The following is a 16,162-nucleotide window of genomic DNA, read 5'->3' as shown; positions in this document are numbered from 1 at the left end:
GCCCGGCGCGTGAGAGCTGCGCCCTGTCTTCTTCTTCTTCTTCTTCACCATATAAAAATGGCACATACCCACGCGGGGGGATTGGCCAAGGTACGGTGGTGAATGCTGTCGCCTCGAGGAGCATGCGTGGGAGATTTGTTCTTGCTGGGATTCAGCCACGCCACGTTAGCGTAGGGCAACCGCTCAGTCAGCCGGAATAACTTTTAGTGCGGGTGCACTTCTAGGCTACCTCTAGCGATTTTGACGATGTCTCGAGCTAAGAAAACGAATCCTCAGCCATACTCGAGGAATGGGTGTACATGCAACGGACCAATTGGCACAGCTCAATTATCGGGACAAGGGATGGCAGCACATGGTAGTGCACATGAGGCATGTACCAGATATGACTTGTACACCCGATATTTACCCTTAGAATGACCTTGACCGAATTTGACTGCCGGTGAATCTGGATGTGCTCGGATGGATGACAGGCTTGACCTAGTCTCGAAATGGAAATGCTAGAGGCCCGTGCACTGTGCGATGCCAGTGCACGTAAAAGAACCTCAGGTGGTCGAATCGGCCCTCCACTAAGGCGTCCCTCAAAACGAATCCTCAGCCAGACTCAGTAAAGGAATGGGTGTACATGCAACGGACTAATTGGCACAGCTCAGTTATGGGGACGGCCCTGGAGGGCGTGCACGGTAAGGATGGCAGCACATGGTAGTGCACATGAGGCATGTCCCAGATATGACACCCGATATTTGTCCTTAGAATGACCTTGAATTGACTGCCAGTGAATCTGGGTGTCTAGGATGGATGACAGGCTTGACCTAGTCTCAAAATGGAAATGGTAGAGGACCGTGTGCTGTCGATGCCAGTATATGTAAAAGAACCGCAGGTGGTAGAACTGGAGCCCTCCACTACGGCGTCCCTCATAGTCTGTGTCGCTTTGGGACGTTAAACCCCACGAACCAAACCGAATCGGCCTACCTCCAAATATGGTGTTGGCCAACACCCGAAATTTTGAAAACTGTGTTGACCCACGTCCCCCTCCCCCAGATTGCCCACCCCAAAAATTTGGGTGGCCCACCGTACTTCCGCGCAATGCATGTATTTCAAACCACCAGCCATTTTTTTTTTCATACTGACGCAGGTCATTATCGGGAAACAAACGCGCTGATGCAGCTGTGATCGAGCTATATCAAATGCTCACAGCTTTCAGTAGAGTTCCCAATATACTAGATCCAATATACTAGATCCAATGTACTCCAATATACTAGATCTCATCTTTACAACAGCCCCTGAAACAGTCGGTAACATTTCATACTTAGATGGATTTAGTGACCATGATTTGCTTCGAGTGACTATTAACATTCCGCTTCCCTTCACTGGAGTCACAAGAAAGCAAATTCGCGATTACAACAGAGCTGATTATGCCCTTATTAACACCGAACTCGAAGAGTTTGCCGACAAAATACTACTGCCTTTCTTTCAAGATAGGTCAATCAATGATAATTGGATTCTCTTCCGAGAAAAGCTGTCAGAATTAGTAGCCAAATACGTCCCGCTCATCACTATAACTAATGATAAATCCAACCCTTGGTTCACGAAACTCCATCACAGAATGAGAAATAAGAAAAAACGGCTGTACAAAAATGCAAAGGGCGTGAGTTCTCCAAGTGCTTGGAATAAATACAAAAACTATCTAAACACTTACTGCTCTGCTATTTGCGACGCTAAAGATAAATATTATTCACAAGACCTTCCAGCACTGCTCAAGAACAATCCCAGCAAGTTCTGGAAGGTAATAGGTCGGCGTAACATTAGTAACGATATTTCAATACATGACAACAACAACATTCCCTACTCTGATGCTGACAGCGCAACTGCATTTAACTCATTTTTCACATCTGTATTCACTAGAGAAGACAGTTCCTACATTCCTTGCGTGCCCGATTTTGACTACCCATACATGGCTCCGATTGATATTACTCTCGAAGGCATAACCCGATTGATCACTAACCTGAAAGTGTCTTCTTCATGTGGCGTCGATGAAATTAATTCCAAAATATTAAAGAACACCCTATCCGCGTCTAGTAACATCTTACTTCATATCTTTCGCCAGTCATTATTAACAGGCATGCTTCCGAATGACTGGAAAATAGCAAAAGTGGTACCAGTTTACAAAAGTGGCAATAAACATGCGCGTGAAAACTATCGCCCAATTTCTCTAACATGTATCTGCTGCAAGATGCTCGAGCACATTATTGCGTCTCATATTTACGGTCACTTGGAATCTGTTCATTTCTTTTTCCCCAATCAGCATGGCTTTAGGAAAGGCTTTTCATGTGAATCACAGTTATTCGAATTCACTACTGACCTTCATTCGAACATGAACAACAACTTACAATCTGATTGTGCATTCCTCGATTTCGCAAAAGCATTTGATCGTGTCGCTCACTGTCGCTTAATATCTAAGCTTTCGGCGCTCAAACTAGATGCCCTAACTTTGTCATGGCTCCGTAATTTTCTTTCAAATCGGCAACAGTTCACAGTCATTAATAATCACTTATCTCCTCTTTCTGATGTTACGTCAGGTGTGCCACAAGGGAGCGTCCTTGGTCCCTTACTTTTCTTAATTTACATAAATGACCTGCCGTGCAACATTTCATCCCGCATACGAATATTTGCTGACGATTGTATTGTATACCGATCCATAAAGAGTACTGACGACCACATTTCACTTCAAAGTGGCCTGGATTTAATTCATGATTGGTGTAGAACATGGCTAATGACCCTAAATGTTTCCAAGTGTAAAATAATCTCTTTTTCTCGAAAATCGGCAAACTCTTACTTCCCTTACCACATTAATAACAACATATTAGGTCGGGCTACTCAATACAAATACTTAGGCGTTCACTTCTCACCGAACCTTTCTTGGACTGCTCACATAACCACCATTGCTGCCAATGCTTCACGATCATTAGGTTTCCTGCGCCGCAACTTACAAAACACTACTGCTAATGTGCGTAAACAAGCCTATATAACTTTTGTTAGATCTCAGCTCGAGTATGCGTCTTCCATCTGGTCTCCTCACCAAAAGTACTTAATTGACATGCTAGAAGCAATCCAAAATAGGGCTAGTCGATTTATTTCACGAAATTATAGTTTTCAATCAAGCGTTACCCAAATGAAGCTGGAACTTTCTCTCCTTCCATTAAGAACTCGTCGAGACATAGCCCTTTTATCTCTGTTTCACAAATTAATCCATGCCACTCAGTCACCTTTATCGCACCTGCAACGACCCTCTTATTCATCAACCAGATCGCACAATAACCTCAACTACACGCGCATTTATGGCAGTACTCACGCCTTTAACTTTTCTCCGCTCCCACGTGCTATATGTCTATGGAACGATCTTCCAAACTGCATTGCATCGCATCGCAACCACGGCACGTTTCATAATCATCTGGTCAAACATTATATAGATAACACCTAGCACGTTTTCTTTGCCCGAGTCATGCCTGTTTTTTTTTGTTTTTTTTTTGTCACACCCTGTTTATCAGCCCATTCGCCTTCCTGTGTATTTGCTCATGTTCTTTTTTTTTCCCGTTACTATTATGTCGTATTTATATTCTATTTTTTATTTAATGTTTTTCTGCATGTATTTTGTACTGTCGTGATAATTTGTAATCAGCTTTTAGAATGTAACAGTGTTTGTTTCTACGCATTTTTGGTTTCTTCTAGCTACTGTTGCACATATATATTGCTCCCCCCTTACTCAATGCCTCCCTGGAGGCCTGTAAGGTACCTGTAAATAAATAAATAAATAAATAAGAGAACTGACGTACAGCTGGAAGCAATATGAAAAGGAACACGGGAGCGCGCTCCCCGCGCTTCGCAAGGCGCTGCCACGGACAGACGGCAAAAATCTGTGCTAAAGGCGTATGCAAAAAGGGTCCCTGAAAAGAGGATTATAGAGTGGCTATAATATGCATGCATTATGTAGGCTATAGGCCACCGAGCGTTCGTGCCGTGTACAAGACCTCAAAAGCGAGCCGATCATTTACGATATATATATATGTTGCGAAAGCATGGAGTACTTGACTGCTTACAAGAGTATATAGCGAAGTAATCTACTCGACGCGTTTCGATCGGAAGACCGATCTTCTTCAGGAGTGATTTTACATTGTTAATGCATCCCCTTTTATAGGGGTGGGTACAGAACAGGTAAGTGGGAAACACAAAGCACATAGCAGAAAAATACACATAAAAAATTATTAGAGGCAGCGCGACCCACACCAAAAAAAAAGAAAAAAAACGACGGGGGGGGGGGGGGGGGCGAGTGTGAGGAACAGGCAGAAAATACAACGTCCAGATGCGGCCTCTGCTTTGTTAAGCAAAACAGGCTTGCTTGTTGACAGGCGTGTCCCACTCGGAGATGCTCGACAGGTGCGTGGCCGTGCAGCAACTCGAGGGCAGGAAAAAAATAAAAAATAAAAATCTGACCCTTCAAGGGTCAGTCTACTGAATTTTATCGACCATATTTTCTTTGCGGCAACCGATAGCTCTTTACTCAAATTACCGTTTAGCCAGCTGTGGTGCCAAGGAGTGCGGTAGAACATTTTAAAATAGAATTTATTAATGTGGGAACACATCTGTATGAGATGGTAGTCTCATCTGGCAACCATCTGGATTTCCGCCGCGCGGCGACAAACATGGCGGCGCCCGTCGAAGCCGGACCTCTCGATTCGGACTGAATTCTCGTTGTTGCTGCCTTTTTCAGTGCGTTCACTGGCCATAAATGAGGCGCCTGTCTTTCGCTTCGTCTCATCTCGCCTATAAGAAAACATATAAGAGATACATTTGCTTTATTTTAATAATTAGAGTGACGATTCTGCCGCTCCTAGGCTTAAGTGGAGAGTCGGTTTGTTTACAGCAATGGTTCCCGTCCTGACGACCAGATGGCGCCACTATAGGCTGAGTTTATTTTTGCGTCTCTGCTAGCATACGCTGAACTAAAGGTGGGAATGTGCCTGCGTTTTGCGTACGTGTAACTATAAATATTCATGTGATTTACAGAAAAAAGCGAGCGGTACGCCTTCTACAGTTTACTAGAACAAAACGTGCGTTTCTCTGACATCGGGGCATACAAATAGTACGTAGTATATTCACTTATGCTTCTACAAAAAAAGACTACCACTTTCTTGAACAAAATGAACGTTTGGAGTCGCCACCATGCATTTTTACGCGACTTTTAACGCCGAAATAAAATATAAATTCCTGCCTAAACCGGGCACAGATCCCTCGTTATTGATGTTATAGGGTGCCAACTACCAGAATATGCCATTATATATACACTCATCTCGGTGAGTAGACTGACCCTTTAACAAAGAGAAACTTCGGGAAAAAAAAGAGGGAAAAGAAAACCTTTGAAGCAGTGCTTTTTCTTCCCACCCAGGAATAATGCACCCATGCCCAGAAGTATCCGAAGGAATGTGAAAAATGTAAGCTTACATTGTGAAAGAAAAAAATTAATATAATGTGGCGTTCGCGGGACCACAAAGTGAGCAGACCATATATATATATATATATATATATATATATATATAGCCTTTTTAGCACCGCGCATCAAAAGCTCCACTTTCTCCTCCGTCATGCCAGGACCGACACGTCGAAAAAGGCGCATCATGTCTTCTACGTACGCGATCACTGCAGTCTCATTCGGGTGTTGGATGCATGATTGTAGAAGCAGCTGAGCTCTTTCTTTACATACGACGCTAGTAAACGTACCCAGTAGCTGCTTCTTGAAGGTCGCCCAGGTCGTTAGGGAAGATACGTGGTTTTCAAACCACATTCTGGCAGGGCCGTCCAATGCAAAATAAACGTTTCGGAGCTTAGAGCTGCCGTCCCAGGCGTTCAGCGCTGCCACACGGTCGTACACGTCCAGCCAGTCTTCTACATCTTCGTGTGGTTCTCTACGAAAAGTCGGTGGCTCACGGGGCTGGCGAAGCACGACAGGCGTTGGCTATGCACCAGGTCCCATCGTGAGTGGCATAGCTGGATAGCAGGTCAGCACCTCCACCAGATATGTCACGTAGTGGTGACTGCAGTCCGGTGAACAGGAAAACAGCGAAAATCGCTTCTAAACAAAAGTATTTATTTGGGCTGACTTGCGTCCGCAGAGAACTCGGCGGCGTGCTCGGCGGTCGTCGAACAGAATGCCCGCCTCTCTCGGCCATGCTCTTTTATGCGTAGCATATTGCAATCACTCAGTTCAGCCCTTGGGCGCGGCCGGGCAGCCACCAAACCACGTGACGTGACGTCACCAAACCACGTAAAAAACAAGAAAAAAAGGGGAAAAAAAAGACGGCTGAGCATGGTGGCGGTTGCCACCGCCCCGTTTCAAAGGGGCCGCTCCTATTCATCCATCCATCTATCCATCCATCTATACGTCACGGAGGAAAAGCTGCTGAGAAAATGGAGTGCCGCCAAGCAATACCTCGCGCAAAAAGACCGCGCAATATGCAACGCATTCTTGGCTTAACCAAGCTAAGCCTGGGCATCTTTTTTGAAGATGATAGCGAACTTTCGAGGTAAAGCTTGGAAAGTTACTAGAACACTCTGGAACAACGTAGAGTCGGCTCCGCTTGGATGCGATTAATCGAGATAAATCTAGGCGCGTCTTGCATCACAAACAAAGCGATAAAGCGGCGTGCCGGCAGCTTTGAAGAATGAACAAACACTACAAACATTCGCGGCAATATTTTTAAATTCGCGCTTCTGTGCCTCGGGGCGACCAGTATGAAAGAAACATTTCGTTGACTTTCTTGCTTTTGGCTAAATGTGGGAAGGCCCATACGACGAAATTCGGATACAACGAACACAATCCGTGCAACCATGCAATCCAGGTTAGTCTAGCAAGAGTGTTTGCGCCGACATCAGGGACAATAAGTCAAGAGTAAAGCACTAGCTCGGCATCTACACGTACACCTGCTCTTACGCACGTACAGTTTCCCGCTTGAGGGGGTGTGTGCGTAGTGTAGTGTTAATGATGCAGTGGTCGCTACCGAGGGTCTCCTCGTTGTTGAGCCAGTCTGCGTGTCGTATGTTGCGAGTGAAGGTTAAGTCCGGACACGTATCCCGTGTCACGGAATTTCCTAGCCGGGTTGGGTGGACAGGGTCCGTGTGGAGGGTGAGGCCCAACGTGGACGCAAGCTCCGCCAGCTTACGCCCGCGTGACTCCTCCTTGCGATACCCCCACTGCTGACTGGGAGCGTTAAAGGGACCATGAAAAGAATTAAAAGCCGCTTGTAAATGTTAGAAGTGATGCTCAGAAGCATTGACACCAAGTATGAGTCTTCGGAACTCAGCCGGCAATTTATTATGAATTTTTAAAAACCGTGTTTTTCAAAATTCGCGGGCCGCTTGGTGTCTTCGTAGGGAGCAATAGGTGAGGTGCGTTTCCGCCGTCAACGCAAAGGGTCATGGGAAAATTGTCTGCTAGCTACTTCCGGTTCCAAATTGCTCAACTGATTGCATGCATCGCCCTATTCACCGCGTAAGTTGACATCGTTTATGCGATAAATAACTCGTGGTACTAGTCACTGATTACACTGAAGCATCGAAAGAGAAATTCAACTTCGCCTCATGAGCAGTCTGCAAGTTTGGTTTGGTTTGGTTTATAGGGTTTAACGTCCCAAAGCGACTGAGGCTATGAGAGACGCCGTAGTGGAGGGCTCCGGAAATTTCGACCACCTGGGGTTCTTTAACGTGCACTGACATCGCACAGTACACGGGCCTCGAATTTCTCCTCCAAAGAAATTCAACCACCGCGGCCGGGATCGAACCCGCGTCTTTCGGGCCAGCAGCCGAGCACCATAGCCACTGAGCCACCGCGGCGGCAGTCTGCAAGTTGATTCGCCTTGTAGCCTGCCGCAGTTGTGATTTTAGGGTGACGAAAGGAGCTTGGCATCTAACGCACTTTTCGCTCTAATGTGGTACGTTGCGCAGCGCAGGGCTAATCACACATGCGATTGAAGTAAGTAACGTTGTGACCTTGACTTCATGCAACGTATTTCCAACGGGTCCCTGAAAGCAGTACGTACTCGATAAAACATTTCTGCTCCAGAACACGCGGGCAAGCCATTTCATTTTATTCACGCAGCTCCGTACAACACAGCGTGGCATATATAATCTAACGCCTCTACTCTCCTTTGCGGTGTGTTCCTGCGTCTTCTCACATGAAATGCCACCTGCACTGCATCTGGAATAACAAAAAAAAAACGACAAGGCGATTTATTACTACACCATGCGATGTGCTGAGACGCGCGCAGTGGCATATATGGGTCGTCTGCTAGCACACTGGCGGCTCTACACGCTGTCAGGAAAATACGAGTATCGTCTAATCAGCTGCACAGATTGCAGTTTACGAAAGTGCAGCAAAAAACGGCTGTATAATGACTTATGCGCTAAACATGTCGAAACGCACACGAAATCACCCTCAGCGCATATGCACAACAGACGTGGACTACGGCGGCCGGTATATATCAAACATGAAAAAATACGCTTACCTCTCTAGATTGTCCATTTCTGCGCTCAAGTCATGCAGATACGTAGTACGGGCTTCTCTTTCGATGCTTCAGTGTAATCAGTGACTAGTACCACGAGTTAATTTATCGCATAAACGATGTCAACTTACGCGGTGAATAGGGCGATGCATGCAATCAGTTGAGCAATTTGGAACCGGAAGTAGCTAGCAGACGATTTTCCCATGACTCTTTGCGTTGACGGCGGAAACGCACCTCACCTATTCTGAAACCAAAACCGGGAAGATAGACGTCACTAGTCCCATGACGTCGGCAGGCCACCACACGCTGTCATTCGCTAGAGCCGCGGCAGCTTCGACGTCACGGGCACACTTCCGGTAGCGGTGAAAATCGTCTGCTCGAGCTGCCGCGCGACCCCCTGGGGCAAGCGCGAGCGAGGGCATTGCCTTCGCGCATATGGTTTTAATTTACCTCTGCCGCCTCTTTCTGTCGCGAGTTCGGGAGCCACTAGCAGTGCCTTTTTCGACCGCCCAAGATGAATACGCCTTGCTGTGTCGTCGGCTGCAAACCCAGTGACTGGCGAGGTGTTGAACTCAGGCATGTTACTCCTAGAGACGTGCGTGAGCGAGCAGCCTGGATGGAGCGCATCGGACTGCCAGCGTCGCACGCACGCCGAAGACTCCGCGTTTGCGGTCGACATTTCGCACCTGACGCTTACTACTATAATCCAGCGCTCGTTCGATAGTCAGGCATGAATGTCAAGCACCTGAAGCTTCGACCGAAGTCGCTGCCGACACTGTTTCTTCCCTCCGGGAAGGTGAGTTTCCAGTTTACAGCGATCGGTATGGACGTTTACACGATATGATCTGCGATGGAAGACAATTTTATCTACGAGAACTTAAAAAAAGGTGCCGCATTTACTTAGGGCACAGGACGAATTCGAAGCGTTAGCTGTCGCGGAGGGCCTTGGCCTGACGGCTACGTACTGCTGCTGTTCACATTCGGCTGCTGCTTCGACATGCAGACTCGGTCCCGACCTTCTTTGACTCTCCCGTCCGTTTTACGACCGTAATACCGTATGTTCCTTGTGTTCTAAGTCAGGCGGCGCGATTTTGCGATCCCGCAGCCGGCTGTCCAACATCATTCGAGAGCTAGGCTCAGTATATGCACGGTGTTTCACACCAAGACTTGGCAGCATCGGTGTGACGGCCGAACCAGCGCACAAAAAAATAAAACATTGTGTGAGCCGGGAACAGGTCCGGGTCCATTCTGCCAACTAGCAAAGAAACCCGACGCGCGCCGCAATCCAAGAAAGCGCCGAGACCGGAGAGACGCTGCCGACGCACGCTGCTCCTCGCGAGTGCGACAACCGGAAGTTGTAAACCGAACGTCAGCGAATGACGTTTTCATGGGCGGAGCCCAGTCTCGGAGCTGTTTTCTTTATTTTTTTATGGTGCCCCGCGCGTACGAGTTGAGGGGGGAGAGGAGGAGGGTGATTTTTAATCGCCTATAACTTCGTTGTTATTGATGCTAGCTCAAAAATTCTTGCGCTGGAGTGACGAGTGATGGATTGCCTATCTTTACATAATATCAATAAATTTGTTTCATAGTCCCTTTAAAGTCGCCCACAATCAGCAGGGGATCGCGGCCCGCTACTCTTAGCGCGCGGCTAAAGAGGTCCGCAAAAGTCACTCGCTTTAGTTTGGGAGAGCAGTACACGTTGAGTATATGCAACGGTGGGTCCCTGCGGCGGACTGGTAGGAGGGTCACCATTACATAAGAGTACTCTAGTTGGAGGTCGAGATCCACTAGGTTGGCTGTGTAGTCTTTGTGAACGAGAAGACAAGACGCGGGATCCTGTTGGAACGTCGTGTAATTTGAAATTGTGGCGCCCAGGCCTGACTCTTGGAGAACACAAGCCCATATCCCAGATTGGACGAAATTCAGGCAAAATTTTAACTCACTTGATAATACACCCATTTCCGCGCATGGTCCCAACAGCTGCTGGCACACCTTTCCTCGCATGAAACACACATCCAGCTCTCAGAGGCGGTCACGGACGTGGATAACCACCTTCTACACCTCTGGGAAGCCCGTCGCAGCCTCGTCCGCCGTTGGCGAAGCCAGAAACACAATAGAAAGCTTAAAGCTCGAATTGCCGAGCTTACCCAGAAAGCGGCAGAGTACGCGGCCCAACTCGCCGACTCCAACTGGGTAGATAGATGCAACACGGCCGCGCGACAAATGTCCAGCCGAAACACGTGGCGTCTCTTTCGAGCCCTAATAGACCAAACCCAAACACGAACCGAAACACAAAAACCTTTGCAGCGAGCCCTGCACGCTTTTTCTGGCAACACGACTCAACTGGCACAGAAACTTCGGGACCAGTATCTGTGTACAGCCCAAGACCCCCGTGGATCTGCCTACTCTTATGCAGGCAGAGAGAACACGGAGCTGGATCAACCTTTCCAGCTCCATGATCTGCGGGCGGCTCTCGCCAAAATGAAACGGGCACTGCGCCAGGACGGGATAAGGTGACCGTCAAGCTTTTGACGAACCTGCCCGACTTGGCATACCAGTCCCTCCTAGAATACGTCAATGCGATTTGGCGCAGGGACACCTCCCTGCCAATCGAATGGAAAACGGCTTTGGTCACGTTTATTCCTAAAGCTGGCAAACGAATTGACACAGATAACCTCCGCCCCATCTCTCTCACCTCATGTGTGGGCAAACTAATGGAGACGATGGTGCGGGATCGGTTATCTACATCAAGTCTTCGCGAGCACCATGTTCGGATTCCGCCCACACAGATCCGCACAGGATGTCCTCCTGCAACTCAATCGGGAAGTCCTCGACCCCCTCGAATGCCCCCATAATGACCGGGTAGTACTCGATCGCCTTGGATCTTAAAGGGGCATTTGACAATGTAACACATGAGATCATACTCACTAACCTAAGTCACACCGACTGTGGCCTCAACACATTCCAATACATAAGCCAATTTTTAATGGATCGTCAATCCTAGATTCGAATTCAAGATAGAGACCATGGTCCTTACCTACTCGGCACGCGGGGAACCCCTCAAGGCGCGGTACTTTCCCCGCTGCTCTTCAATCTGGCCATGATGCACCTGCCGGCCCAGCTGAGTGGTGTCGCCGGCGTGCAGCACGCCCTGCACGCCGATGACATCACTCTGTGGGCCACGCAGGGCAGCACAGGAGACATTGAAACCAGCCTGCGAACAGCGGCGACGATAGTAGACCGCTACGCCCGCCGCTGCGGTCTTCAATGTTCCCCTCAAAAATCGGAATTTGTGCACCTCCGCCCCTTACAGAAGTGCACAACTAAAATATCTCTCTCTCTTGAGAGTGGTCCCATACGCGAAAGTGATGAGATACGGGTACTCGGACTCTACATCCACAAACACAGGCGGCCAGACACTACATTGGCCAAACTCAGTAAGGTGGGGGACCAGGTGGGCCGCATGGTCCGCCGGGTTTCCAACAAACGCGGAGGGTTACGAAGTAAGGATGCCTTGCGGCTGGCAAACGCCTTCGTAACTAGTCGAATTCTCTATTCGACTCCTTATCTCTACCTACGGAAACAAGAGGGTGCCAACTACCAGAATATGCCATTATTTATACACTCATCTCGGTGAGTAGACTGACCCTTTAAACGTGCCCTTGACCTCCCCATCACTACTTCAAACAGCCGGCTTATGGCTCTTGGGGTGGTGAATACTTTCCGGGAGCTCCGGGAGGCGCACCTTACAAACCAGTACACGCGCTTGTCGCTAACGAAGTCGGGTCGCCGCCTTCTTGCTCGACTCCATATCCGACACACCCCTCCAATGGAAGACAGGTTTCGCATCCCGGAACTGTGGAGACGTGCCCTCCACGTGCGGCCTCTTCCAGCAAACATGTCACATGAAGACCATAATGGTCGGCGCCTGGCACGAGCGGAAGCGCTAGCCCGATATTATGGCAACAAAACAGGTGTATACTACGTGGACGCCTCCGGCCATCACCACGGGGGATGGTACACGGCCGCGGTAGTTCACAACAGCAACACAGTTAACGGCCTAACTTTCAGAGCCCGCAGTGCAACACAAGCAGAAGAGGTCGCGATTGCTCTCGCGGCCTCACATTCCAATTCAAAATACATAATCACCGACTCGCGAGGGGCCTGTCGGAACGTCGAACAAGGCTGCACTCCCTTCCTAGCCTATCGAATATACCAAAATTGCATACGGGATACGGACCCCGCACACCGTTACCTCATATGGGCCCCTGCTCATCAGGGGTTGGCAGGAAACGAGGCAGCAGACGCAGCCGCCCGCGCGCTCTCTCACCGGACTGTTTTCTCCTCCCCATCCGATCAGGAACCCGATTTTAATCCGGTCTATACATTCAAAGATATTACAACATATTATCAAAATTGTCATCGCCTTTACCCTAGCCTATGTAAAGGCCTGAAGAAGGCGGATGAGTGGCTCCTTTTCCGCCTTCTCACCAATACATTGCTGTGCCCGGCAGCGCTAAAACATCTTGACCCCTCCTTTAGCGGCAGCTGCCCACACTGTAGTGCAGTGTCTTCTGACACCTATCACATGGTGTGGGCCTGCCCCTCCAACCCCGCTATTCCCCCCATCCCCAACCCAACCCGGGAGGACTGGGAGGCGACCCTGCTCGGCTGCCACGACTTATAGGCCCAACAAGCCTTAGTCGGGCGCGCCCGGGCGGCGGCAACCGCCACTGGGGTCCCATACTAGGGACCTCCACCTATAGTAGGATACAACTTACAAAAACAGCAGTTGCTAACACTGGGCCGCAGTCCGCGGCGTCTTGTATTACTCCGCTGGCGAATCGCAACTGTAAACGAAATCAATTTTTTAATGCTTGACTATATCAAACAATCCACGTATCAAAACTGAAGAGCTCATAATTTTCTTCTTGTCATAAGCTTCTTGTTTACGTAACAAGCAAGGTTTCAGCCACAGACTACTTTTTCGTCGTGGAGGAATTCTGTGCGCGTAGGCTGAATGTGGGCGGAGCTTCACTGCAGACTTAAGTTGTATCCGACTATAGTGTTTGTAAGGATCGGTCCCTTATGGGCTGATCCAAACATACCTCCTGTTCATTCGTAATAAATGTTTTCACCACCACCCACAGTTTCCCGGAGAATTACCCGTCGCAGTGGCTCAGCGGTTACGGCTAGCCTAAAGATGAGGGATAGAATCCCGACCATGGCAGCTGGGTTTCGATGGAGGCGAACTGGACGCTGCATGGTTGCAGTGCACTTGAACACTACGACACCTCCATCTCCTGTCTCACCCCTCCTTTACGGTGCAGTTCGGTATCCATTGAGGATAAGGCAGTTGCTGCACCTTTCCTTTCCTCATAACCAGTTTATTCCGAGATGAATCAATTTTCTTCAGGTGAGCACTGGTTTACTTCGTAAACCCCCCTCCCTGTTCTACGCTATTACCGCACGACGACGACGTGTGCTCGCACCTCGGATCTGCTCCTGCTTTTTTCACAGCTGCAACCACGAATTTCGAGCTGATATCATTGCAAGGAATATGCCATTCGATCAGCTCACCACCCGATTAAGTGGACATCAATTTCAGAACGGAAAGTGAAAATTTGGCAGCTTTACGGCCTTCTTTCCCGATTACCTCGTGGCGCCGCCGAGCTAGCCCTAACGGCCGCCGCATGAGTACGGGAGGAGCCGTGCTCTACTAAGCCTGACAGGGCACGCTGCGGCCGGAACACGGATTCAGCAAGAATGCAGTCGGCCGCGTGCCGGATCAATCAGTACCAAAATGGAAGCGTCACCGGAGGCTGCCGATTTACACCAGACGGAAGGAGAGGGCTGGGTGCATCTCGCGCAGACTCGTCAGTACTTTTCATCCCACATCCTCAGCAGAACGTCCAGAAAACTTCCAGTGACGTGTGGGGATGCACTCCCCCCCCCCCTTTCCCGCAATGCACCTCAACTGTGGTTAGCTCCCCCGCAACCGGGGAGGGCGCTCGCGTCGCAGCGCCACGGATGGCGTTTTGCTGCGCGCGCGCGGGGAGCGACGGGGTCTCTTCTCCTTGGGATCGGGAAAGCATGTGGACGTTCACGCGCAAGGGTCCGCTCTTCGCCGGCGGGCGACCTCGTGTGGAAACATGTTCCCCTCAGCTCGTCCCGTCCGGTCTTGGAGCTTCGTGGGCGAACGTTCGCTCGTAGCCGTGCTGGTGAGTCGGACATCCTCGATTCCTCAGTGTATTTTGTTGCTAGCTGGCGTTATTGTTGTTATAGCAATAAATGCCTTGTGTGAGCCGCTGTGTCGTTCCTTTGTTCCCGCAGAGCAAGGCCCGCTGTGGTGGCCGTGCGCTCGGGACCACGGGGTGAGGTCCGCGCGGCTGGTCAGCCGCGGTTAATCGGGGGAGAACGTGTTTATCTCCTCATTTTAAACCCCATATCTGGCAGCCCAACGTGGGGCCTGCTCTTGGAACATTGGACGACTGTCTGTTCGGTTCGAGGAACGCTCTTTGTCTGGACTTGACAAGTGCTAGGCCTAGTGTTAATTTTGATCGCTAGGACCTGCGCTCTCTTGAGTTCGAGGTGTATTGCGCTGCAGCATGTTTGAACTTTTCAACATGCTCAGCATGTTTTTTCGTCAAGTTTTTCTTTTCTGGAGTATCATCAGCACGAGAACCACTTGATCCGCATCGAGGGAGCGCGAGGCCTAGCGTCCGCGGAGTTGCCGAGCCCGAAGCGAGTGAGTACGGAAGCCGCGTGGGTGGTCCGAGTTTTCTGTATATATTTTCTCACTGTCTCTTTTTCGACTCTGGGAGTCGCGGCTCGGGGAGTCGGGTGGCCTGAGGCCACGGGTGCCACTACGAGCTCGCTGGTATTGCAGCTCGGCACCGGGCGCTCTGACACCGTCCGATACGGTGGGCGCCGACCGCTCAGAAGCTGCTTCGTGCAGTGAGCGGGGTAGGACCATCCCACAAAGCTGATGTCTCCTCGCGGCTGCGCGCACGAAACCTGTTTCGGCAATGGCAGTGAGGCCTAAGGCTTTTCAGAGCTGCCTGCAGCATGTCAAAAGTGACACGACCACCGGACCGTGGTGTTGAGAGGGGGCGCACTTTGGTGCCCCACCCGTTTTTTTTAACCTCGCATGAACTGAGCAGCCTCGTTCAACTCAAGAAAGGGCTTTGTTCACTCGAACTTTGCGTTGCACAGCCACCCGGCCACGAGGCCCTTGCGGACGCCGTTTCCCCTCCCGTGACCCCCCCCCCCCCCCCCCCCGTGGTTCGCTTTCCCGCAATGCACCTCAACTGTGGTTAGCTCCCCCCAACCGGGGAGGGCGCTCGCGTCGCAGCGCCACGGATGCATGCACGGATGGTGTTCTGCTGCGCGCGCGCGGGGAGCGACGGGGTCTCTTCTCCTTGGGATCGGGAAAGCGTGTGCACGTTCACGCGCAAGGGTCCGCTCTTCGCCGGCGGGCGACCTCGTGTGGAAACATGTTCCCCTCAGCTCATCCCGTCCGGCCTCGGAGCTTCCCTATTGCCCTAGCGTGGGCGAACGTTCGCTCGTAGCCGTGCTGGGGAGTCGGACATCCTCGATTCCTCAGTGTATTT

This window comes from Amblyomma mixtum, chromosome 7 (assembly GCF_055824585.1).
Source record: "Amblyomma mixtum isolate Tamu chromosome 7, ASM5582458v1, whole genome shotgun sequence".
In the NCBI taxonomy this organism is placed as follows: domain Eukaryota; kingdom Metazoa; phylum Arthropoda; class Arachnida; order Ixodida; family Ixodidae; genus Amblyomma; species Amblyomma mixtum.
The sequence above is the reverse complement of the archived record's forward strand: the minus strand, read 5'-3'. Positions refer to the sequence as shown.